The following is a 27,412-nucleotide window of genomic DNA, read 5'->3' as shown; positions in this document are numbered from 1 at the left end:
GTCAGTCATTCCTGCGGGAATCATTATTTGATCTATTGTTTTCCCTGCAAGGAAGTTCTTCATATCTTTAGCATGGTGAGTGGTGGCTGAATGCCAGACTAGCAGACCCTCTTTGGCCACCTCACAAAACAAGTGGCAGCATTAAATTGACCCACTTCCTTAAAACTGCTTATGTGCACCAGGCTTTTTCGGTTTCAAGAACATAAATGCCTGAAACATGTTAAACCTTATCTTTCTTGCCCTTAGTGATGATTAGAGGTGGGGCTTTCTTTCCATCCAGACGAATTGCCAAAATACAGGTAACATGTGCACTTTCATAACCAGTGGAGGGAATGTAGATTGATGAGGCATCCCTCTGATCAATTGTCAGTTGAGATCCTTGGCCCATAAACACTGCAATTTCATCCATAGCAATCACGTTGGAGAGTTAGTATTTAGAAAAGTCGATGCCATCAACAAAGGACTTGAATGCAAGTGCACATTTAATAACTTCAGTATCTTCCAGCTTGAACAGTGTTGTCGATCTTAGAGACAGTTCATATCACTGAAGGAAGCCATCCAGCCAGTGTTGTGATGCTTTGAATTCTTTTGGGGATATTTCTAACTGTGGTGCCATTGCAAGGGTAAATGCTTGAATATTAGCCCTGCACACAACCAAAGCCTTTGCTCTCCTGTCAGCAATTCATTCACAGATGATGTCTTCCAGCTCAGGAAACAAAGGTTGCTGACCTGATCCACACTTGCACTTCTTAGCATTTCCCTCACTCCCCTGTTGACTGAGGTTATCATACTCTGCTCACCATTTTTGGACCATTTGTAGATCCAACTTCATCTCTTTGTAGAAAGTCATAGGATTCTTGCCCTGGGAGTCCTCCACGATTCCTTTCTTGTACTCGACGGAATAGCTCTTTCTTTTTGCACTCATATTATTCCCTTTAAATCTACCATTATATCAACTGTTAATTGAAGACTTACGAGACAAGAGTGGCAACAAAAATGATGACAGTTAAGAATGATGGTACACAAAAGCGACGGAAAATTGCAGGCACCAAAATTCAGAAAATGTTTCTTTATTTCACACGAGTGCATTAAGTACGTCCGTTACAACACATGACGTATTGAATTATGAAGTTTCATATTAGACACAACCATGTCTGTTCATTATCAAGTGCACACATTATTCATGCGTTGTGTCTGTACTCCGATTGGTCATTTGACAATAAGTCTCAAGTTCATCTGTTTACATAGCCGTTTACCTCTCTTCCAAAGGCACCCGCTTGGGTATGTACAAATACTTATAGTTTACATTATCATTTATTTTAAGTATTAATGTCAATAATATTATTTATTTATATTTAATTATATATTAATATTATTATTATATTATTCAATATATCCATCGTGTGTTGCAATGGATGTACTAAATGGGTCTGTCTGGTTATCGATCTTAACTTGGCTTATTTTAGGGGTAGGGCTTATATTGTGAGAATCTGAAAAATCATGCTAGGGTTTATTTTCTGGTTAGGTTTTATTTTCGGGGAAATATGGTATTTGTTGACTAGCTAAAAACTCCATCACAGACAGTGCCGTGTGAGCTGGTGCATTGTTCTGATGCAAGAGCCATGAATTGTTGGTGAAAACTTCAGGTGGTTTTTGTCTAACTTTTTCATGCAGCCTTCACAGCACTTCCAAATAGTAAACTTGGTTAACTGTTTGTCCAAGTGGTATGAGTGCATGATGAATAATCCCTCTGATATCAAAAAAAGATTAGCAACATCGTTTTGACTCTTGATTTGGACTGACGGAAATTTTTTGGTCGTGGAGAATTGGCTGATTTCCATTGTGCACTTTGACAGTTTGTTTCAGGGTCGTACTGTACACTCATGTTTCATCACCAGTGATAACATGGGCCCAAACATCCTCTTGCCTCTCCAAAAGGTCTTGGCAAACTTCGACTGTCCTTTGCTGTTGTTCATCGGTGAGCTGCTTTGGGATCATTTTTGCACATACTTTTCTCATGCCAAGATTTTCAGTTAAGATTTTTCTAACTGTTTCTCTATCAATGTTTACTTGGTCTGCTTCTCACAGTCAGCTGACAATTTTGACATACAATTTGACAAATTTTTGCAATGTTTTTGTCAGTTCTGCTAGTTACTGCTAGTTACTGACCCTGACCTCTCTTCATCAGTGACACATTCTTTTCCCTCAGAAAAATGTTTAAGCCATTTGTACACTGCCATTTTCTTCATGGCACTATCCCCATAAACTTGATTTACATGTCTCTGATTTCTCTTCCACTCCTGCAAGTTTAACAAGAAATTTAATGTTTTTTAATTGCTCTAATTCAAGCTCAGACATTCTCCTTATGGCACATGAAAACACGCAACAACAATAATGAACGTCACTCATCAAGATATCACCACAAGTCAACATGAACACAGCTGAGAGACACAGATATACGAAGGTTCTGAAACCTTACTGAGCTGTTTGTACAGTGCTGCCAATGTAAGTGCATGGTGGCAGGTTCATAAACTTAATTGTCAGTACTTCATATTGTTCAGAATCAAACCTTGCATTTAGTTCTCATGTCTCCTTAGTTTAGTTAACTATGTTTTTTGTTGGATTTCATGACCTCAAAAGTTTTATGGTTACAGGCTGATTATTTGGTTAAATGTCCCTCAATTTTGATTTATGAAATATTTCCTCATAATTAGACTGAGGTTATACATTTTGTTTGGCAACGTCATCACAAGAGTGTTGCTGAGTTTATTTCACTGTATCCTAACAACTGGCACGTAATTTCAATTTGTTATATTACTGATAAAAATCAGTCTGATCATCTGCCACTCTTCACTCTAAAATTACTTTTTTCCTTTCAGTTAATAATTATTTGGAGAGAAATAATTTGGTTTTACATAAACACCCCATTTCTATCTTTCCAATTTATTCATTCATGTATTTATATGAATATGAAATTCTGTTTTCCTATTATACTAAATGGGTTATAATAATTGATTATCATTATTATTAACAACATTCAACTTGTCAAATATTTGGCTATAGTCCTGCTTCTTCTGTCCCTTTGACAACTATCCATCATTCTTTGACACCATCTTATGTTCTGATGCAAGATGCTTCAGGCTCATTTATATTTTCTCTGCCTTAGCCCTGGAATCAATCATTTCTCCAAGGTGACTCAGTTGCTTTTAGTGGAGAATAACATTTTAAAAATATTATCTAGGATGACATCATAGAAATGGCAGAGGAGGTGAGCCTCTTGAAATCTCCCCTGGAATTTACATCAAATGAACAGCTATAATTCCACAAAGCAGTCCCTGCACAGCAAAACTAAGAGACCCATAACTGAAATCATCTAAGGTGGGCAAATTGGAAGAGTAGGGGAGGCAGGCAGAGGAAAGCGCAGAGTTGTGAGCCAGGCAGGCTGCAGAATGCAGACCAAGCTCAGAGCTCTGAGCTGGCTGCACTCCAGTGCTACAGCAATTGCTGGAGAGGGAAGAATTCAGACTGCTAACACTCCACTTATGGCCCACAGTCCAGCCTGAGGGATCAGCATATAACACAGCTGAACCCAACGCTCACTGCAGAGACCTCAGGGCAAAGACTGAGGAAAGAAGTGTGAAAACAGCAGTTTAAGACCTCAATGCCAAGCAGAGGATGGAAGGCACAGGCACAGAGCCGAACCTACCCCTCCCTACCCTCCCAGAGCTCACCCCACCCCCACCTGCCCAGTGCTAGAAGCAGAACAGTAGCAGTGTCAGATCAAAAGAACAAAATACTTGCACTTCTAGGAACTGCATCCCACAGCCATGAACTCATGGCCCAACTAGTTCTGGCAAAGGGAAGGGAGCCTTGGGTGCAGGATTGGCTGTGCTGGTGGTTGCCGCCATTGCTCAGAGCCACCTCTCACAACACACTGCACCCCTGCCCCCACCTATCTGGGAGGATCCCTGCAGGGGTTCACAGAGTCACTGAAATACACAGGCCCTGAATCTGGTGCGGGAAGAGTTTCAGAACTTCAGAAGTTCTCCACATCCCCCAACAGAGTGGGTGCCCTGAGAACCAGGTGACCTACTCACAGAGGAGAAGCCCACCTTCCAGGGAATCCCCCCATTATATGAGAAGCCAGACAGTGCAGAGAAAATACAATAATACAGCATGAGAGAGAATAAAAGGCTGAAGTCGTAGAGAAAATAAAGCAATCTACCAACACCTACTGGAAAGCAAAAAAAAGCTACCAAACTGTTGAAGAACCCACTTCTATAGATGCTTAGGAAGAGAAATAAAAATTCATTAATTGTCATAAAAAAACACACACAAAACAAAACAAGGAAACAAGGCAGCTCAGAAAGAAAATGAAAAGTCTCCAGAAAATGAACTTAAAGACATGGAAATATGTAACTTACATGACAGAAAATTCAGCATTGCAGTTCAGAAAAAAATCAACGAGATGCAAGAAAGCACAGACAGGCAATTTAATGTACTCAGAAACACAGTCAGAGAACAAAATGAACATTTTGCCAAAGAGATTGCAATTTTAAAACAACAACAAAACAGAATTTTGGGAGATTAAGAACTCAATAAAGGAAATGAAGAATGAAATAGCCAACTTAGGTAATAAAGCTGGCCAGATGGAAGAAAAAATTAGTGACATTGAAGATAGAAATCTGGAAATGACATGGATGGAAGAAGAAAGACATTTGAGACGTAAAAGAAATGAAAGAACTCTGGAAGAACTTCCTGACTCCATCAGAAAGAGCAATATAAGAATAATGGGCATACCAGAAGGAGAAGAAAGGGAGAAAGGAACAGAGAGTATATTCAAACAGTTGATGAGAACTTCCCAAACTTCTGGAAAGAACTGGATTCTCAAATCCAAAAAGCAAACAGAACACCTAATTACCTCAATCACAACAGGCCTTCTCCAAGGCACATTATAGCCAGGAGAGAGTGGCTCAAATATTCAAACTATTGAAAGAGAGAAGCTGTGAGCCAAGAATAATATATCCAGCAAAGATATCCTTTAGATATGAAGAAAGAATAAAGACCTCTCCAGACATACAGAAGCTGAGGGAATTTTCTAACACACAACCATCACTACAAGAAATACTGGAGGAGTTTCTTCAACCTGAAACAAAAAAGCAAAATATACAAAACCATGAGTAGAATTACGAACAGACAGACAGAGCCAGGAAATGGCAACCCTATACTTAATAAGACATTATACACTTAAACATAACATACTAGGTAAAGAAGAAAGAAAAAACCACTTAAAAAAAGAGGAAAAAGATCACTTGCTACTGCAGTGAATAAATCAACTCACAGACTAAATAGGGATAATTTGTGACAACCAAAATACAAAAGTGGAGAGAGTAAAGGTCTGAACTGGCATGAGGGAATGGAGAAAGTAAGCTATTGAAGAAAATGGAATACTCTAAATATGAAACGTTATTTTACATAAACTTAATGGTAACCATTCAAAAAAGAAATCCAGAACTTAAATATATAACATAAAAAAGAAGAAACAGAGGGAAAAAAATCACAGAATATCACCACACTGGAATAATAGACAGCAACAAAAAGGAAAAGAAACAATGGAGACACAGACCTACCAGAAAACCAGAAACAGAATGATAGGAAGTCCTTATATATCAATAGTCATCCTAAATGTAAATGGACTGAACTCACCAATAAAAAGTCACAGAGTAGGAGATTGCATCTACAAACTAAACCCAACCATATGCCGCCTCCAAGAGACATATCTCAGCTGCAAGGACAAATATAGATTCAAAGTGAAAAGGTGGAAACTGACACTCTAAGCAAATGGTATTCAGAGAAAATCAGGTGTAGTCATACTGATATCAGATGAAACAGACTTCAGGATAAAAAAGGTAACAAGACACAAAGATGGATATTTCATAATGATAAAGGTGACTATACAACAAGAAGACAGTCATCAATATTTATACCTCTAATCAGGGGGCATTAAAATATACAAAGCAACTACTAACAGAACAAAAGGGAGAAATAGATAAAAACACAATTATAGTAGGGAGCCTAAATACATCATGGATAGCTATGGATAGATCATCCAAACAGAAAATAAATAAGAAAATGTCAGCCCCAAATTGCACATTATACCAAATGGATATAATTGACATTTATAGAGCACTTCAACCTAGAACATCAGACTATACATGGAGAATGCACACGGAACATTCTCAAGGATAGACCATACATTGGAACATAAAACTAGCCTCCGCAAATTTAAGAGGATTGAATCATACCAAGCATATTCTCCTATCAAAAGGCTTTGAAATTGGATATCAACTGCAAAAAGAAAGCAGGAAAAGCCACAAATATGTAGAGATTAAACAACATACTTTTAAAGAATGAGTGGGTCAAAGAAAAAAGAAGAGGAGAGATCAAAACAAATGAGAATGAAAACACATCCTACCAAAATTTTGGGGATGCAATGAAAACAGTTTTAAGAGGGAAATTTATATCATCACAGGCCTATCTCAAGAAAGAAGAAAAATCCCAGATAAATAACCTCACATTGCACTTTAAAGAACTAGAAAAAGAGGAAAAAATGAAACCCAAAGTCAGCAGAAGAAAATGAAAAATAAAAATCAGAGCATAACTAAATGAAATAGAGAACAAAAAGATAATAGAAAAATGAATGTAACAAATTGCTGGTTCTTTCAAAAGATTAATAAAATTGACGAACCCTTGGCTAGACTCACTAAGATAAAAAGAGAAAAGACACAAATAAACAAAATGAGAAATGAAAGAGGGGAAGTTACCTCGGATGCCACAGAAATACAAAGGATTAAGCAAGAACTATGAAGGGCTATAGGCCACCAAATTCAATAACCTAGAAGAAATGGACATGTTTTTAGAAACATATAGTCTTCCTAGGCTAATTCATGAAGCATTGGAAAATCTAAATAGACCAATTAACAGTAAGGAAATTGAAACAATCATTTGAATCCTTCCCAAAAGCAAAAGTCAAGGACCAGATGGCTTCACTAGTGAATTCCTACCAAACATTCAAACAGGATCTAATACCAATCCTATTCAAACTCTTCCAAAAAATTAAATAAGAGACAATGCTCCCTAACTCACTTTATGAGGCCAACATTACTCTGATACCAAAACCTGGTAAGGATAATACAAAAAAGAAAATTACAGACCAATATCTCTGATGAATACAGAAGCAAAATTCCTAAACAAAATTCTGGCAAATCGAATGCAACAATATATTACAAAGATTATACATCACGACCAAGTGGGATTCATCCCAGGGCTACAAGGATGGTTCAAATAAACAAATCGATCAATGTGATACATCACATAAACAAAAGAAAGGATAAAAATAATATGATTATATCAATTGATGCAGAAAAAGCATATGACAAGATACAACATTCATTTATGATTAAAACACTTAATAAAACAGGTAAAGAAGGAAAATACTTTAACATAATAAAGGCCATATATGACAAACCCCCAACTAATATCATAAATACTGGTGAAAAACTAAAGCCCTTTGCCTTACGTTCAGGAACATGACAGGGCTGTCCCTATCATCTCTGCTTTTCAACATAGTGTTAGAAGCCCTTGCCAGAGCAATCAGGCAAGAGAAAGAAATAAAAGGCATCCAAATTGGGAAAGAAGAAGTTAAATTGTCACTTTTTGCAGAATGCATGATGCTATATATAGAAAACCCTAAAGACTCCACCAAAAAGCTATTAGAAACAATCAACGAATACAGTAAAGTTGCTGGCTACAAAATCAACGTACAAAAGTCCATTGCATTCCTATATACTAACCATGAACTCTTAGAAAAAGAAACAAAACAAAACATTCCTTTTGCAATTGCGACAAAAAGAATAAAATACTTAGGAATAAACTTAACCAAGGATGTGAAAGACCTATACACTGACAACTATAAGACATTTTAAAAAGAAATTGAAGAAGCCAAAAAGAAATGGAAAGACGTTCCATATTCACAGATTGGAAGAATGAACATAGTTAAAATGGCCATATTACTCAAAGCAATATACAGATTTAATGGAATCCCCATCAAAATCCCAATGGCATTTTGAAAAGAAATAGAACAAATCATCATCAGAATTTGTATGAAACCACAAAAGGCCCCGAAAAGCCAAAGCAATCCTAAGAAAAAAGAACACTGCTATAGGTATCACACTCCCTAACTTCGTCTTGTACTACAGGGCAACAATAATCAAACCAGTATGGTAATTGGCAGAAAAACAGACACACAGACCAATGGAATAGAATCAGGAATCCAGAAAGAAACCTACATAAATATGGACAGATAATTTTCGACAAAGAAGCCAAAAATATACAATGGAGAAATGACAGACTCTTCGATAAATGGTGCTGGGAGAATTGGAAAGCCACGTGCAAAAAAATGAACTAGACTGCTATCTGTCACTGTATACCAAAATTAACTCAAAATGGATCAAAGACCTGGGCATAAGACCCAAAACAATAAACTGCATAGAAGAAAACATAGGTACTAAACTTACGGACTCTGGGTTCAAGAGGATTTTATGAATTTGACCTCAAAAGCAGGGGAAATAAAAGCTAAAATAAACAAATGCAACTATATCAAACTAAAAATCTTCTGCAAAGCAAAATAAACCATCGAAAAAATAAAGAGGCAACCAACCTAATGGGAGAAGATTTTTGCAAACAACACCTCTGATAAGGGGCTAATATCCAAAATATATAAGGAACTCATACAACTCAACAATAAAAACCCAAACAATCCAATTTAAAAATGGGCAGAGGACCTCAATAGACATTTCTCCAAAGAGGACATACAAATGGCAAATACACATATGAAAAATGCTCAACATCACTAATCATAAGAGAAATGCATATAAAAACCACAATGAGATACCACTTCACACCAGTTGGAATGGCTATCATCAACAAGACAAATAATAACAAGTGTTGGAGAGGCTGTGGAGATAAAGGAACCTTCATACACTGTTGGTGGGAATGCAGATTGGTGCAGCCGCTATGGAAGGCAGTGTGGAGGTTCCTCAAAAACTTAAAAATACAATTACCATATGACCCCTCAATCCCTCACTTGGGTATCCACCCAAAAAACCTGAAAACATTTATCCATAAAGATATATGTGCTCTGATGTTCATTGCAGCTTTATTTACAGTGTCCAAGACATGGACACAACCACAGTGTCCTTCGATAGATGAATGGACAATGAAGCTGTCATATATATATACACAATGGAATACTACTCTGCCATAAGAAAAGACGAAATAGTGCCTTTTGCGACAACATGGGTGGATCTTGAGATTGTAATGCTAAGTGAAATAAGTCAGACAGAAAAAGTTGAGAACCATATGATTTCACTGATATGTGGTATATAAAACTGAAAACAACAAAGGAACAAGACAAATAAATGAAGAAACAAAATCTCATAGACACAGACAATAGTTTGGTGGTTACCAGAGGGTAAGGGGGGAGGGGAGATGGTAGATGAGGGTAAAGGGGATCATGGTGATTCAGGAAGGAAAACTGACTCTGGGTGGTGAACGCACAATGTGATATATAGATGATGTGTTACAGAATTTTACACCTGAAATCTATGTAACTTTACTAACAATTGTCACCCCAATAAACTTTCATTAAAAAAAGTATTATCTGGGAGCTACATGTCCTCATTCTTATTAGATTTTGAAAGAACAGAGACCAAAGCCAAACCAGCATCTTAGGAAATGTTCTGTCCTTTTGCTCATACCTGAAATTTGCAATATCCCCACCAATTTTGGCTCCTGGAATGGCATGAACTAACTGATATTTCAGTCACAATGGGGGCGACTTTTTGGCGAGTAAATTAATGAATGATTATTGAGCTCCCAAGTCTGTAAAACCTTAAAAGTCTCATTGTGTTCCTTTTATTTCCTCCTACATAGCTATTACTGCATGCAGGTATTATTTTGTCAGTGTATCGGCCCCACCTGCTGGTATCTTTGGTGCATTCCAGTTTTAAAAATGTACAATATGCTTTTTTCTTTTTTTTTTTTGGTTGTTGTTGACATTTTTACCATTTGACTTCCATCCTCTCCTTATTCTTTTCAAAAAATTTTATTGAATTTATTGGGGTGATATTGGTTAGTAAAATTATATAGGTTTCAAGTATACAATTCTATATAATATATCATCTATATATCCCATTGTATGTTATCCACCCAAAGTCAATTTTTTCCATCTCCCTTATTCTTAAAACAAAGTCCCCACTCCCAACCCAGGTAAGACTCCATCCTGTCTTGGTTGTTCTAATATTTTCTTCCCTCCTGCTCCTACTCATCCATGTCACTGCTTTTTCCTCAATTAGCCTATAAATATGACAAGTATGCAAAGCTACATCTTGTTGATAGCTCACACATTCTAGATCCCTTGTCCTCTGAGAGCCTGACATACAAGGTCAGACAATTAAGTTTGAGACTCATCCTAGAAAAAGTGCTACATACCTCATTGCTGAATATCTCTACAGTCACCTTCAAAGTACTTCCCTTGGGAAGCTATGCACCAATGCCAGCGCCTAGTACACCCTTCAAAGCAATTTTGGAACTCTTTTTCTGGAATGGCCATCAGAGCTGTCATTATATTACCCTTGATGTCCTGAATGTCATCAAAATACCTTCCTTTCAATATTTATTTTATCTTAGGGTAAAGAAAGAAGTCATTGGGGGCCAGATTAGGTGAGTAGGGAGGGTCTTCCAATACAGTTATTTGTTGACTGGCTAAAAACTCCCTCACAGACAGTGCCGGTTGAGCTGGTGCATTGTCGTGATGTAAGAGCCATGAATTGTTGGGGAAAAGTTCAGGTCGTCTAACTTTGTCACGCAGACTTTTCAGCACTGCCAAATAGTAAATTTGGTTAACAGTTTGTCCAGTTGGAACAAAATCGTAATGGATAATCCCTCTGATATCACAAAAGGTTAGCAGCATCGTTGCAACAAGTTTGCGAACTTAATTGTCAGAACTCATGTGTGTGTGAATAACTGTGCACTAAACTCTAACAGATGACTCAGACCCCCCAATGTAACATAAATACTGCCTCAAGATTTACCCCCATTTTTCTCCTTTCCTAAATTATTTGCCTGTTTCTGTATCTGTTAATAAGTTGTGATATCCAAAAACCTACAAATAATTCTTGACAGTTCCCTTTCTCTCAATCTTAATAAACTGCTATAATTATTATGAGATTCATCTCCAAATGTTGCTATATTGATGTTCCCTCTGATATAGTTTACGTTTATTTGAAGATAATTTTATTATCCATACTGCATAAATCAATTTAAAATGTGTCTTGTTATATTGATCATAAAATTCCAAATCTTGCATCATAATTACATTATCAGGGTCTATCCTACATATCCCATGTTACCTTCTGAACTTCTTCCCCTGACTCATTGTTCTTTAGCCTCATTGTATTTTACGTTCTTTTCCTTATACCTTATATATTCTTTCTTATATGCCCAGCTATTTCTTTCCTTTTTTCATTTTTACCTCCCTCTCCGAACTCCTTATTGAGTCTGTTGAGTTTCTCAAGTTTCTTGCTATCCAACTATCGCTCACTTGCTTACCACCAAAAGTTTTCAACAAGTTCTTTTTCCATGACCAGATTCATTCTTTGTCTTTCAGGTCCCAACATAATTATTTTTTCAGAAAAACTTTCTTAGACCACTTTATAGAATGTTTCCTCTCTGCATATATTCCCTATGTATTTCCTTCTTGGCAAACTATCATAAACTGTTTATATTTTGTTTATTCATATGACCACTTTTAAATTATCTGTCCCTGAAAACTAATATAAGATATTTAAGATTTATCTCTCTTGTTAACCATTGGTAAGACAGACACAATCTTGCGACAGAGTAAATGTTTATTACATATTTTTAGAATTAATAAATGAATCTCACCTCAACACTCTAGTAAACCCCAAAAAATCATTATCAACACCCACTTTGTCTGTATACTACAACATGGAATATAGAATTAAAGTACATTTTCTACAATATAAAATACTCATTTTCTTTGATAAGCAACAAATAAGTACATATGTATTTAATAAAAATATTCTTACTCAAATTGTATTGTCAAAGATTATACATCAAGGAATACTACAAACATTTCCCAAGAGAAAATATAGATTTGATAAAAATAACACCTTACATTGCTTGAGGATTCATAATGCATGTAGTTCCTGGACAGTAACAACTATAGATGTCATCATATGTTAATCCCAGATTAATTCCAAGCAACTGTGCCAGAACAACTGAAAATGCCTCTAAAGTTATTCTCTTTGGATACTAAAGACAAAAAAAAAAAATTTGTTGCCTAAGTTATTTCTTCACTCCTTTGAACTTTTCAATAACTTGTGGGCATGTTACCTAAACGCAGATACAAATTTAAGAAACGAACACACCAAAGTTCATTATCTTCTTAGAAATAAGGAAAACAAAAAATAGGTAAGTTGTATGTTTTTTGAACAATAGTATTTTTAATCCAAATGGCATTGACATGTAACAAAATAAAATTAAAGCTACTACCCTGTTTCCCCGAAAATAAGACCTAGCCGGACAATCAGCTCTAATGCGTCTTTTGGAGCAAAAATTAATACAAGATCCGGTCTTATTTTTACTATAAGACCGGGTATAATATAATATAATATAATATAATATAATATAATATAATATAATATAATACAATATTAGTATAATATAATATATAATATCAGGTTTTATATTAATTTTTACTCCAAAAGATTCATTAGAGCTGATTGTCTGGCTAGGTCTTACTTTCGGGGAAGCAGGGTATGTTTTTATTACATGTTACTAATTTAAATTCTAATAAACTTTAAAAACTTTTTGAGAAAAATAAGCATTTTTTCAGTAACAATATAATTTCCCAGGAACACTTGGAAAAAATACACAAACTCTTAAGGATTGAATTAGAAGTTTTTATTTCAGAAATATTTTTAGGAGAGAAAATCAAACTAATTTTTTCTAATGGCAAGTAGCATTTCTTTTGTCTTAAATCAAGCACTAAAGAAAGTGCTACAATTAAGAGATGCAGTAAACACAAGATGTATGAGGCTACTCTGGTAGTGTAACACTGCATAATGTTTTACAGCAAACTTATTTTGATAAGTAAAAAGAGTATACCCTCTAAAATAATAAAAAGTATAATATAGTAAATACATAAACCAAATAACATAGGTGTTTACTTTTATTATCAAGTATTATGTACTGTATTGCTATACTTTCATATGACTGGCAGTGCAGTAGGTTTGTTTATACCAGCATCACCACAAACACGTGAGTAATGTCTTGCACTGTCATGTTACAATGGCTACAACCTTACTAGGTTATGGTAATTTTTCAGCTCCATTATAATCTTACGGGACTATCATCATATAAGCAGTCAGGTGCTGACCTCAATGACATGTTGGTGCATGGTTGTTTTCATTATATTTGAGACCAACGTTAAATACCTTACTACATTCAGGTTATTAATAAGCTAAAAGAAAAAGATAAACTGCCAGATATACACAACCTATCAAGATTTAATCATGAAGAAACAGAAAATATGAACAGACCAATTACTAGTAAGGAGATTGAACTAGTAACCGAAAACCTCCCAACAACAAAAATAAGTGCAGGAACTGATGGCTTTACTGGTAAATTCTACCAAACATTTACTGAGGATTTAATACCAATCTTCCTCAAACTCTTCCACAGAATAGAAGAACCCTCACAAACTCATTCTATGAGATCAGCATTACCCTGATAGCAAAACACTCAACAAGAACAAAATTACAAACCAATATCTCTGATGAATATTGATACAAAAATCCTCAACAAAATACCAGCACACCAAATTCAATAGCACATTAAAAGGATTATACACTATGATCAAGTGGGATTTTTTCCTGGAATTCAAGGATTATGTAACATACAAAAATCTATCAATGTTATATACCATTTTAACAGAATGAAGGGCAAAATCCACCTGATTATCTCAGTTAATGCAGAAAACACATTTCAGAAGATTCAACACTTTTTTTGTGATAAACAACACTCACAAAATGGAAATATGAGAAAACTACCTCAACATAATAAATGACATGTATGGAAAGCTCACAAATAACATGATACTTAATGGTGAAATCCTGAAAGTTTTTCCTCTAAGATAGAGAATAAGACAGGATGCTCTCTTTCAACATTTCATTTAACATAGTATTGGAAGACCTAGCCAGAGCAATTAAGCAATAAAATAAACAAAACACTTCTATCTTGGAAAGTAAAATTATCTCTGTTCACAGTCGACATGATCCTAAATGCAGAAAACACATAAAAGAAACTCTTAGAACTAACAAATGAATTACAGGATATAAAATTAACACAATTGATTGTGTTTCTATATACTTACAACGAACAATCTGAAATTGTTTCTGAAATTTGAAATTTAGAAATCTGAAATTTCTGAATTTAGAAAATAATTCCAGTTAAAATATCATAAAAAAGAGTGAAATACTTAGGAATAAACTTAAAGAAGGAGGTAAAAGATTTGTATACTGAACACTGCAAATTATTGCTGAAAGAAATTACAGAAGCCACAAATAAATGGACAGAAAGTCCATATCCATGAATTGGAAGACATAATGTTGTTAAGATGTCATGAATACCAAAAGAGATCTGAAGATTCAATGCAATTTCTACAACAATCCCAACAGCATTTGTTGATAAAAATAGGGAAAAAAATCTCAACATTCATATGGAATCTCAATGGACACTGAATAATCATAACACTTTCAAAAAAGAAGAACGAAGTTGAAAGATTCACATTTACTGATTTCAAAACATAGTACAAAGTTAAAGGAATCAAAACTATGGAACTAGCCTAAAGACAAGTCTATAGATCATTGGAGTATAACAGAGAGCCTAGAAATTAACCCTCAGATATATGGTCAAATGATCTACGACAAGGGTACCAAGACCACAAAATGGGGAAAAAACAATCTCTTCAACAAAAACGCTCAATGGAGAAAAAGATAAGCCTCTTCAATAAATGGTGATGGGAAAACTGGATACCCACATGGAAAAGAATACAGTCTGACCCTTATATTACACCATACACAAAAAATTAACTCAAAATGGATTAAAGATCTAAATATAAGACCCAGAACTGTAAAACTCCTAGAAGAAAACATAGAGGAAAACTTGATGACATTGAGTTTGACAATGATTTCTTGGATATAATGTCAAACACACGGGCAACAAAAGCAAAAAATGACAAATGGGATTACACCAAATTTAAATTTTTTTGCTTCAAAGGACACAGTTAACAGAGTATAAAAGCAATCTCCAGAATGGGAGATTATATTGGCAAATCATATATCTGATAAGGGGTTAATATTCGTAATATAAAGAGCTCCTACCACTTAAAAACAAGAAATCAAATAGCTCAAATTAAAAAAAGGGGGCTAAATGTAAAATTTTTAGCTATTTTAATTCTTTTTTAAATATAATTTTTATATTAGTTTCAGGTGTGCAAAACAACATACTGGTTAGACATTTACACCCCACACAAATTTGTAACTTCCCCCAAGTCTACCTCCCCTCCAACATTGCATATAGCTGTTACACTAACATTGTCTATACTGTACTTTACATCCTGTGACTATATATATATATATATATATATATATATATATATATATATATATATATATATATTTAATTATAGTTGACATGCAATATTATTCTACTTCAGCTTCAGGTGTGCAGCACAGTGGTCAGATATCTACACAATCTATGAAGTGATCCCCCCGATAAATCCAGTACCTCTCTAGCACCCAACATAATCTTTATAACATTATTGATTATATTCCCCATACTGTATTTCACATCCCCGTGACTATTTTGTGACTACCAATTTGTACTTTCTAATCCCTTCACCTTCTCCCCTATCCCCAAACCCCCTCCCATTTAGCAACCATCAGTTTTTTTCTCTGTATCTCTGAGTCTATTCCTGTTTTGTTTGCTCATTTATTCTGTTCCTCAGATTCCACATATAAATGAGATCATATAGTATTTGTCTTTCTCAGTCTGACTTATTTCACTTAGAATAATATTCTCTAGGTCCATCCATGTTGTTGCAAATTTTATGCTTAATATTTTCTCATCTAAAAAACAATACATAAATATTAGTTTTTGTTATTATATATTTTGTAACCTAAAGTAAACATCACAAAATATATTTGGTCTCTTTTTCCCTTTCTGATTTTGTTCTTCTGTATAAGTTACAATTTCTGCTAGCTTATACTTATTTCATCTTAGTTTTTTTCCTTCTTTTTCCCTCCAATCTTTATAATTTTTAAAAGAAAAAAGATGTGTTTATAATTAAGCAAGATGAAAACTTAACTTGGAATACAAAAATGTTAAAATGGATAATTTATTTAATAAAGGTGATAATAATGAGTAAAAGGGGTGGGGGCCTAAGGATTTGAATAGACATTTCTCCAGAGGTGATATACAAAAAGCTAAAAAGCATATGAAAAGATGCACAATATCACAAATAATCATAGAAATGCAAATCAAAACCACAAAGAGATATCATTTCATACCAATTAGGATGATTGCTATTGAAAAAAAAACACAGAGAAAATAACAAGTGTTGGTGATGTTTTGATGAATATAAGTAAACTGTTAGTGGGATTATAAAACGGTGTAAGCAATATGAAAATCAGTATGATGGTACCTCAAAATATTAAAGATAGAACTACCATATGATCAAGCAAACCCATTCTGGGTACATATCCAAAATAATTGACATTGGTATCTCAAAGAGATATCTGCACTCCCATGCTTATTGCAGCATTATTCACAATAGCCAAGGTATGGAAACAACCGAAGTGTCCATTGACAGATGAATAGATAAGGAAAATGTATGTATATACATATATACTTACATACATGCATACATAAACACATGGAATATATTCAGCCATAAAAATAATGAAAAAGTCACGGACATATGTGGATGGCACTATGCTAAGTGAAACAAGCCAGATAGAAAAAGACAAATATTGGGTGATCTCCCTTATATGTGGAATCTAAATATATCATACTCACAGAAGCAGAGAATAGAATAGTGGTTGCCAGCAGTTAGAGGGTTTGAGAAATGGAGTCATGTTGCTCAAAGGCTACACTTTTAATTATGTAAGTTGAAAAGCTCTGGAGATCTGTTTCACAACTATGCAAATAAACTTACTACTGAACTGCACACTTAAAAATAGCTAAGATAGTGTATTTTATATGTTTTTTACCATAATAAAAATCCTTTTAAAATTATGACATTTCAGTTTCAAAATCTATAAAAATGCATTTTCTAGAAATCTGTCAAAGGAGCATGGTAAATACACTATATGTGCATTCATTCCCGGAAGTGGATATTAACTTTCAAAACGTCACATAGCTACTAAAGAGATGGGAGTAAAATTCATACCAGAGCAATTCCTGCAGCAAGCTTTGGATCACATGCCATTCCATGATAGGTTGCTCCCACATAATTAGGATAGTTCCTATAACTAAATAACAAAATTTTTCTTTGGCTAAATGCATTTTAAATTATTAATAACTTAATGACCTTTTAAGAATTGCATTCCTCAATAAAGCTATGTTTATTTTAAAACATGAATATTACATATCATGTCTGATACTGTCAATCATTTTGTATTTGCATAATCACCCATTTCTACAAAGTTAGGGTCTAAAGGCTACTTTAACGTTATTTGACACACAGTCCAGAACCCGGTGACTAATCCTTCCAAAAAAATTAACCAACACTGCTGTTACCACTGGATCTATATAATTCTCAGGATAGCTTACGGCCATGATTTGCACATAGTGAACCACTGAAGTGTGTAAAAATGTTTGATTAGAGGACAAAGAGAGAAAGAGACAAAATATGCAGTAGACTCACTAAAAGAAAAAGAGAGAGAGGATGTACAAAGTGTCCTCACTCGTTTTTGTTCTTAGTTAATGTTGCTTTTGAATCCCCAAATCTGACCTTAGATTCCACAGGAAATGCAAAGAGATTTATAAATGTATTCCATATTGTTTAAGACTTCAGAATTATGTTTTTGGCTTCTTTCATCTAAGATAATCAAATTACTTAATCAAATTACTTAAGACTCTTGAATGATATAGTGCAAGTAGTTAAATAGCTACACCTTTATTTATTTTTTTAACCATTCAAGACAGCATTTAATGAAGTGTTTTTTAAGTAATTCCACAGGCATTCAGGGAGAAGGAATTTCCTCTGATAAATACTTCACAGTTGCAGTAATAATGCTCTACTCCTTTATTCACAAGCAAGGTTTATAAGTTGGGTTTACTTCATGTACTCTTTAAATTCTGATTTTGTTGTTGTTGTTATTGTTTTCCTCCAGAAAAAATGGCAGCTAGGCAGCCAGTAAAAGCTGCTGATGTGCTCGTGCTGTGTGATGAAGCCATCTACTCATTACCTGTATTTTTAAGTTCTCACAAGAAGCCCACTGCAAGTCCTGACAGTTTTAAAAATTTAGTTTCAGCATTTTTAAAGATAGAGGAATTCCGTGTTTCCCCGAAAGTAAGACGTAGCTGGACCATCAGCTCCAATGCATCTTTTGGAGCAAAAATTAATATAAGACCCGGTCTTAATATAATAATATAGAATAGAATAGAATAGAATAGAATAGAATAGAATAGAATAGAATAGAATAGAATAGAATAGAATAGAATAGAATAGAATACAATACAATACAATACAATACAATACAATACAATACAATACAATACAATACAATACAATACAATACAATACCAGGTCTTATATTTATTTTTGCTCCAAAAGACACATTAGAGCTGATGATCCAGCTAGGTCTTATTTTTGGGGAAACACGGTTGTCATTATGTTATTTGTTTATTTCTCTGAAAATATTCAAGTTTATTTTTAAAGCCTAATTAAGAAAATTGATGCTGACTTGGTTAGTTTGATTTATCAACTCATGTTCTCCAAAGATCTTATATTCTCAGTGGCACAAATGCTGCTCCCTAGGTTTATTAAGTTCTTATACTTGTTAAATTAAAATAGCCCTATCATCTCTAGGATGTTTGAGAAACCATTAAAGTGAAATATTGAAAAATAGATTATGTTTCTTTGGCTTTTGTCCTCCTCAGTGGTATATCTCATTCCAGACCCCTAGCAACTATGTATTCTTTTTTTCTCTACCCCTAGAAAGTCATGCATTAATATAAAAAAATATGGAACGCTTCCTGAATTTGCATATCAGGCTTGCGCAGGGGCCATGCTCTCTGTATCGTTCAAATTTTAGTATGTGTGCTGCCGAAGTGAGCACTAAATAGCTACATCTTTAGTCAATATAGAAATACTAGGAGGTAACCATATTACCATTTTAATGTTTTATAACCAGCTTTATATGCAATTATTGCATTCTGTTAACTTATTTTTATTTTATTTAATGTCAAAATGATGGTTTTAATTATTTACCTCTGAGAAAATCTTTAAAACCACAGAGTTCCATGTTTATTCCAAGACTTTCTACATATTCTAGTTCATTACATTTCCATAGGTAAATACACCACTCTGAGAATAATGGCCTACCATAATTTAGTGTCTTACCTTGTTATCTGATTTTTACATTTTGCACTTTGTCAACACAATACTCAGACACTCTTTTTTTGAGGTGTCTTATCATTATACATAATAAATTTGTACATAATTTTGATAACATATCAAATACTTTTATAAACTCTATATCAATGCAAATAAGGTACTTACATTAATAAGAATGCCATATCATGGGACCTTTGAAATAAAAATTTTTCTTTCCATGACACAAAACTTTGTAGTACTTCATTAATATCCCTGTCACATGGAATCTTATTTTGATCTGACCAGAGCTCCAAAGATGTTAACTTAACAGTCACTTTAAGCTGGGAAAACATCTGAAAACAGAAAATACATGATATACAGTTTAGGAAATTATAAATATAACATATCTCTGTACGTAATGTTAATATATTCAATTTACTGTTATTTGGAGATGAAATCCATTGGTGGGTGAAACTGGTTGGTAGGACTATACTTTTTATAAAAATGTAAATGCTATTTATACAAACAATGTTATTGCATTCACAAGAATGTTTATTATTTAAATGTGAAACACAAATACTTACAGTATTGATAAGACTAAAGATATGGAGAACATTCTCAGTTGCAACTGCCACTTCAGAGCCCATATAATCAAACTGAAAGACAAAGTCAGTTTCTTAATCACTAGCAAAAATTACTAAACTACCACATTTTAAATGGATAAAAAATGTTACAGTAGTGGAGTGCTCAAGTGAAAGGACAAAAGTAAAATTTAGATTTATCAAACGATTAATAAGTTTTAGGCATAAACCTAGGGCCATTATGTGTTAATCATTAATATTAAAATGATATGGTTGTGATTATCTTCTTTACATGCATAGACATTGAGGGTCAAAAGCGAAGTTTCCAGGATTGCATAAATACTAAGGGTAAGAACCAGGACTCAAATCTCTAACTAAACTACTAAGTATTTTTGGTGTAAACACAGAGCTCTGGTGAACAATTTCAAGAATATGACATCATTTAAGGGAACAAAAATCATAAGATATTTTTCTGAAGTACTTCTAATTGTGTGTGCATACATATTTCTGTTTGCAGAAAGCATAAAAAGTGGAAGCTTGGGCTCTTCAATAATCTCCTGTAAGTCTGCAGAAGATTACTGACAGAAAATAAAACACAATGGATAGGGTTCTCTATTATGGACAAGAGATTCTATCCTCCTAGCTCTTTAGAGTTTGTGCTTTGCAATTTTTCTGTATGTAACTTTTCCCAAGAAATCAAATGTATATTTACACAATGTAGCATGTGTGGCATGAATGAAGGTGACCCTTTGCAAAGCTAAACATATGAAAAGCAAAACAAAAGAAATAAAAAATACAATTATGGAAATGAGTCCACATATGTCAATAATCAAAAATTACCAATAGCCCAAACAGTAGGTAAGTGACAAAATCTGTAAAAAAAAAATCTACTATATACAGATTAAAATTAAAAAAAAAAAAAAAAACCTACATTATAAGAACACAGAAATATTAAGAGTCAAAGCATGAAAATAAATGCCGGAAAAATACTAGACAAAAATCATGAGTTATATTATATGATAGATAAATTCATTAATATAATAGTTACATTAATATGAAAAAAGCTTACCGCAAAGGTGGAAATAATATTTATCAATGTAATTTAATATTGATAAAATATTTAATTCATCAGAAAGTTGGAATCATTCTAAACTTAATTGTAACTAATAAAATAGCAACAAAATACAAAAAACTGACTTTAACAGAATTATAAATAGAAATTAACATCACAATAAGGCATTTTTACATATTTCCCCTAATCATAAATAGACAAAGGCTGACTTCCAGTCATGATGGCAGGATACATAAATGCTGTGCTCACCTCCTCCCACAACCACATCAAAACTACAGCTAAATTACAGAACAACCATCATTGAGAACCATCTGAACACAAGCTGAATAGAAGTCCTATAACTAAGGATATAACAAAGAAGCCATGATGAGACTTGTTGGAGCAGTGGAGACGCTGATCAAGCAGGTCTCACACCCACAGTGTGGTGGTTAAGAAATGAGAGAGATATCTCACCTATGGAGATCCCCTTTGAGAAGCAATGGGTACCAGCTCCACAGCAGGCTACTCAGCCCAGGACTCCAGTGCAGGAAATGGAGGTCTCCATAACATCTAGCTGTGAAAACCAGTGGGGATTGAAGCTGAGTGAGACGGAGGGCTGCTGGAGACCTAGGGACTGCAGATCATTATGGGATCGTGCACAAACTCACCTACTCACAAATTCACTCACTTTGATCTCCAGCACTTGGGCAGCAGCTCAAAAAGCACCAGAGACTGATGGAGAGGAGCTGACTTGACTAGCTTCAGGTGAGAATTGAAGGGGAATGGAAAAGGACAGGTTTCTGTGGAGACAGAATTGCTGGCAGACACTATTGTTCCTTTGTTGATCTTTTCCTGCAGCCAGCCAGCAAGCACATGAGCGTGTCAAATCTGAGCTCTTCATTAAATTGGCTAACACCATTCACCCAGCCTAGTGATTCCCTGAGACCCCACTCCACACACTTCATGCACACAGCTGGAAATTCTCCCTGTGGCTTTTCCACATAAATGACCTTCCTTGGCTCATGGTACAGACTTTCCTGAATTCTTTCAAAAGTTCACAAACCCCAAACAAGAAGCATTTAGACTTCATGTACCCTGTACCACTTGCCAAGCAGCCCCAAGTGAAGTTCCCTGGCAGCCAGCCTCAGTTAGCAGCCTAACCACTCACAGGTGCCTCCAAGCCCAGCCAAGGTGGTACCAAATTCATATCACTGTGAATATGCAACCAGATGGCCCCAGGCTGAGCACAGGCAGCTACTGAACTTGGCCTGCACCATAGTCCCTCCCAAGAGGCTCCGGAATCAACACACCAAGTGGTCGGCTTCAGACGACAATAGAGCACCACCCTCTATTGACAAATGACACACATAAAGGGCAGAGCCCTGCCAAAGCAAATATCGCTCCATGGGTTCAGTCCTTGCACAGCAATTCATCTGCTATAGTCACAGCCATTCCTCCCAGCCAGTTATCTTGAAGGTAAGTCCCACTCTCTGACATGCCTAGAGTAATCAAGAATCAACTACAGCAGGAGGGCACACACAACCCACACAAGGGAAACACCTAGAGCACCCAGCTCAGGCTACCAGGAGAATTGCACCACTGGATCTCACAGGACATCAACTACATAAGGCCACTCTGCCAAGAGCAAGAGTAATGTACCAAAAATATAGAAACACATACAGGGAGTCAGCCTATATGAAAAGACAAAGAAACAAGTCCCAAAAGAAAGAACAGGACAAAACTCCAGAAAAGGAACTAAACAAAATGAAGACAAGCAATATACCACATGCAAAGTTCAAAACACTGGTTATAAGGATGCTCGATGAACAAAGGGGAACAATAGATGAACTCAGTGAAAACTTTAATAAAGAGAAAGGGAGCATAAAAATGAAGATAGAAAACACAAAAAAAGAACCAATCAGAAATGAAGAATAAAACAACTGAAATAAACAATATATCAGAGGGAATCAACAGTAGATTATGTGAAACAGAGCATCAAACGAATCATCTGGAAGATAAGGTAGCAGAAAACATCCAATCAGAATAGCAAAAACAAAAAAGAATTTTTAAAAATGAGGATAGTTACAGGGACCTCTCGGACAATATCAAGCATACCAACATTCCTATCATAAGGGTGCCAGAAGGAAAAGAGACAGAGAGCAAGGGATTGAAAAGCTTTTTGAAAAAATAATGATGGAAACTAACATGGTGAGGGAAATAGACATTCAAGTCCAGGAAGGGCAGAGAGTCCCAACAAGATGAACCCAGTGAGACCCACACCAAGACACAGCATAATTAAAACGCCAAAGGTTAAAGACAAAGAAAGAATCTAAAAACCAGCAAGAGAAAAGCAGTTAGTTACCTGCAAGGATGCTCCCATAAAACCATCAGCTGATTTTCAACAGAAACTTTGCAAGCCAGAAGGGATTTGCATGAAATATTCAAAGTGATGAAAAGCAAGGACCTACAACCAAAATTACTCTATCCAGCCCAATCATTTAGACTAGAAGAACAGATAAAGAGCTTCGCAGAGAAGAAAAAGCCAGTAGAGTTCATCACCACCAAACCTGCATTTACAAGAAATGTTAAAGGATCTTCTTTCAGAAGAAAAGAAGAGATAAAAAATATGAATAAAAAATATTGGAAAATTTCTCACTGACAAAGGCAAACACTTAGTAAAAGCAGTGTTTCAACCAATGATAAAGCTAGTACAATGGTTATAAGGCAAAAGTAGGTAGATCATGTATAATTACAACAATACATTAAGGAATACACACAAATATTCATGCACAAAATTAAAAAATGATGAAAACATAAACATGGAGGGGGTGAGCAAAATTGTAGTAATTTAGGATGTGTTCAAACTTAAGCAACAATCAACTTAAAACAGATTGCTAAAAATATAGCTTGCTATAAGGAAGCATAAGATAACCCCAAACCAAAAACCTACAGGAGATATACAGAAAATAAAAAGAAAGGAATCCAAACACAACACAATAGAAAGTCATTAACATACAAGAGAAGTGAGCAACAGAATAATAAAAGAACTACAAAAACATTATGCTAAGTGAAATAAGTCAGATGGAGAAGGACAAATACCATATGATCTCACTTATATGTGGAATCTAAAGAACTGAATAAATGAACAAACTAAACAGAAATAGTCTCAGAGATACAGAGAAAAAACTGATAGTTGCTAGTTGGGAGAGGGATGGAGATGAGGGAGAAGGGGAGGGGATTAGAAAGCACAAATTGGTAGTCACAGTATTGCCACAGGGATATGAAAGACAGTTTGGGGAATATAATCAATAATGTTGTAAAGATTATGTAGGCTGTCAGATGGGCACTTGTCTTACTAGGGAAACCACTTCATGGACGGTATAGATGCCTGACCACTGAGCTGTACACCTGAAGAAGAAGCTGAGTAATATTGAATAATGTCAACTATAATTATATATATATATGTATAGTCATCGGATATAGAGTACAGCATACGGAATAAGTCAATGGAATTGTAACAGCTATGTACGATGTCAGAGGGGTAATAGATTGGGGGAGGAGGGTTATCACTTTGTGAGGGTGTGTAAATATCTAACTATTACATTGTTTTGTACACCTGAAACCAATAATAATAAAAACAAATAAAAAAAATAAAATTACAAAAACAATCAGAAGACAATAAAATGGCAATAACCACATATCTATCAATAATGACTTTAAATATAAATGGACTAAATGGTCCAACCATTTAGAAATAGTGTGGCTGAATCGAAAAACACAAAACAAAACCCAGACCCATACATATGCTGCCTACAAGACACCCACTTCAGATGAAAAGGTAAACACACACTGAAAATAAAAGGATGGGGAAAGATATTTTATTCAAATGGAAGTAAAAAAATAGGAGGGTAGCAATACTTTCATCACATAAAATAGACTTTAAAACAGGGGCTGTAACAAGAGACAAAGAAGGACATTTCAAAACAATAAAGGGATAAGTCCAACAATAGGGCATAAATCTTGAAAACATCCACCCACCCAATGTAGGAGCACCTAAATAAATAAAGACTAAATATATTGACACCTAAATATATTGACAGACATACAGAGAGAGAATGGCAGTGATACAGTCATAATAAGGGATTTTACTGCCCCATTGACATCAATACATAGGTCATCTAGAAATAAAATCAATATGGAAACAGTGTCCTTAAATGATACATTAGACCAGATGGACTTAATTAGTATATTTAGGACATTTCACCCAAAAGCAGCAGAATATCCATTTTTCTCAACTGTACATGGAATATTTTTCCAGGATAGACCACAAAATAGGTCTCAATAAATTTAAGAAGATTGGAATCATATTAAGCATCTTCTCTCATCACAATGGTATGAAACTAGAAATCAATTACAAAAAGAAAACTAAAATACACACAAACACATGGAAGATGAATAACATGCTACGAAACAATGAACGGGTTAACAAAGAGGTCAAGGAAGAAATGAAACTATACCTTGAGACAAATGAAAATGAAAACACAATGACCCAAAGTTTATGGAACACAGCCAAATCAGTTTTAAGAGGTAAATATACAACAATACAGGCCTACCTCTAGGAACAAGAAAAAAAACTCAAATAAACAATCTAATCTTACATCTAAATGAACTAGAAAACGAACAACAAAGTCCAAATTGAGTAGAAGAAAAGAAATAATAAAGATCACAGTGAAAATAAACAAAGTATACTCAAAAACAATACAAAAGATCAATGAAACCAAGAGCTGATTGTTTGAAAAGATGAGCAAAACTGATAGGCTTTCGAGCCAGACTCATCAAGAAAAAAGAGAAAGGATTCAAATAAATAAAATCAGAAATGAAAGTGGAAAAGTGACAGCCGACAGCACAGATATACAAAAGATTATAAGAAAATACTATGAATAATTATATGCCAACAAATTGGACAACCTGGAAGGAATGAGTAAAATCCTAGAAACATAAATTTTCCAAGGCTGATTCAGGAAGAAACAGAAAATCTGAACTGATGACTACGAAAGAAATCGAATCAGTAATAAAAAAACTATCAACAAACAAAAGCCCTGAACCAGATGACTTCACAGATGAATGTCCCCAACAATCAAAGAAGAATTAATACCTAGCCTTCTCAAACTGTTCCAAAACATTGAAAAGGAGGGAAGCCTCCCAAATGCATTTTAAAAGGTCAGCATTACCCTGATACCAAAACCAAACATATTACAAAAAATAAAATAAAATTACAGGGCAATATCCCTGATGAAAATAGATGTAAAATTCCTCCACAAAATATTCATGAAATGAATTCAGCAATTCATTAAAAAGATAATACACCATGATCAAGTGGAATTTTTTCCTGGGATACAAGGCTGGTTTGATACATGTAAATCAATTAATGTGATACACCACATGAACATTATGAAGGCTAAAAATCATATGATCATATCAATAGTTGCAGAAAAAGCATTTGACAGAACTCAACATCTATTTATGATAAAAACTCGCAACACGGGCAGTGAGGGTGCGAGAAGGGGCGGTTTGGGTTAAGTTTTTTAGAAAGAAACAAACAGAGACTTAATGTAGTTAAATCTCTCCGAAGGCCAGAGGTCTCTCAGTCTCAGAGGACTGGAGCTCATATTTGAGCCAACTGGAGGTTTTTATTGATAAGTATACAAGGGAGTAGCAGTGTTTTGGGCACTGTCTGTGAGACTCACTTATCACGTTATAGAAACAACCCAAACCAATTATGTTGATCTTCAAACAGCCGAAGCAGAAAGTCCTTAAGGTGAGGTGTGCAACTCTTTTAAGGGACATATATCACATGTTGAAATTGTTTAACAGAGCTGAGCAGAGAGAGTTTAATCTTATCACTCTCAAGACTTTTCTCACAATTAGGAGAGAGGGAAAAGTCAGTGCCAGCAGCCGCTTTTCCCAGGCAGGGGGAAGGAGAGGCAGGGCTCCTTCCCATATTCTTCTAAGGCAGCTCATTAGGGGACCCCG

The 27,412-nt window shown here is 34.9% G+C and overlaps 1 pseudogene; it reads right to left on the bottom strand.

The window, feature by feature from the left end:
• Nucleotides 1-19,389: 19,389 nt before the first annotated feature.
• Nucleotides 19,390-19,490, bottom strand: LOC141571481 (U6 spliceosomal RNA; annotated as a pseudogene).
• Nucleotides 19,491-27,412: the final 7,922 nt, after the last annotated feature.

Source organism: Rhinolophus sinicus, chromosome 16 (genome assembly GCF_057876585.1).
Source record: "Rhinolophus sinicus isolate RSI-liver-muscle chromosome 16, RSI-T2T, whole genome shotgun sequence".
Taxonomy (NCBI): domain Eukaryota; kingdom Metazoa; phylum Chordata; class Mammalia; order Chiroptera; family Rhinolophidae; genus Rhinolophus; species Rhinolophus sinicus.
This window is presented reverse-complemented; position numbering and strand designations above follow the sequence as displayed.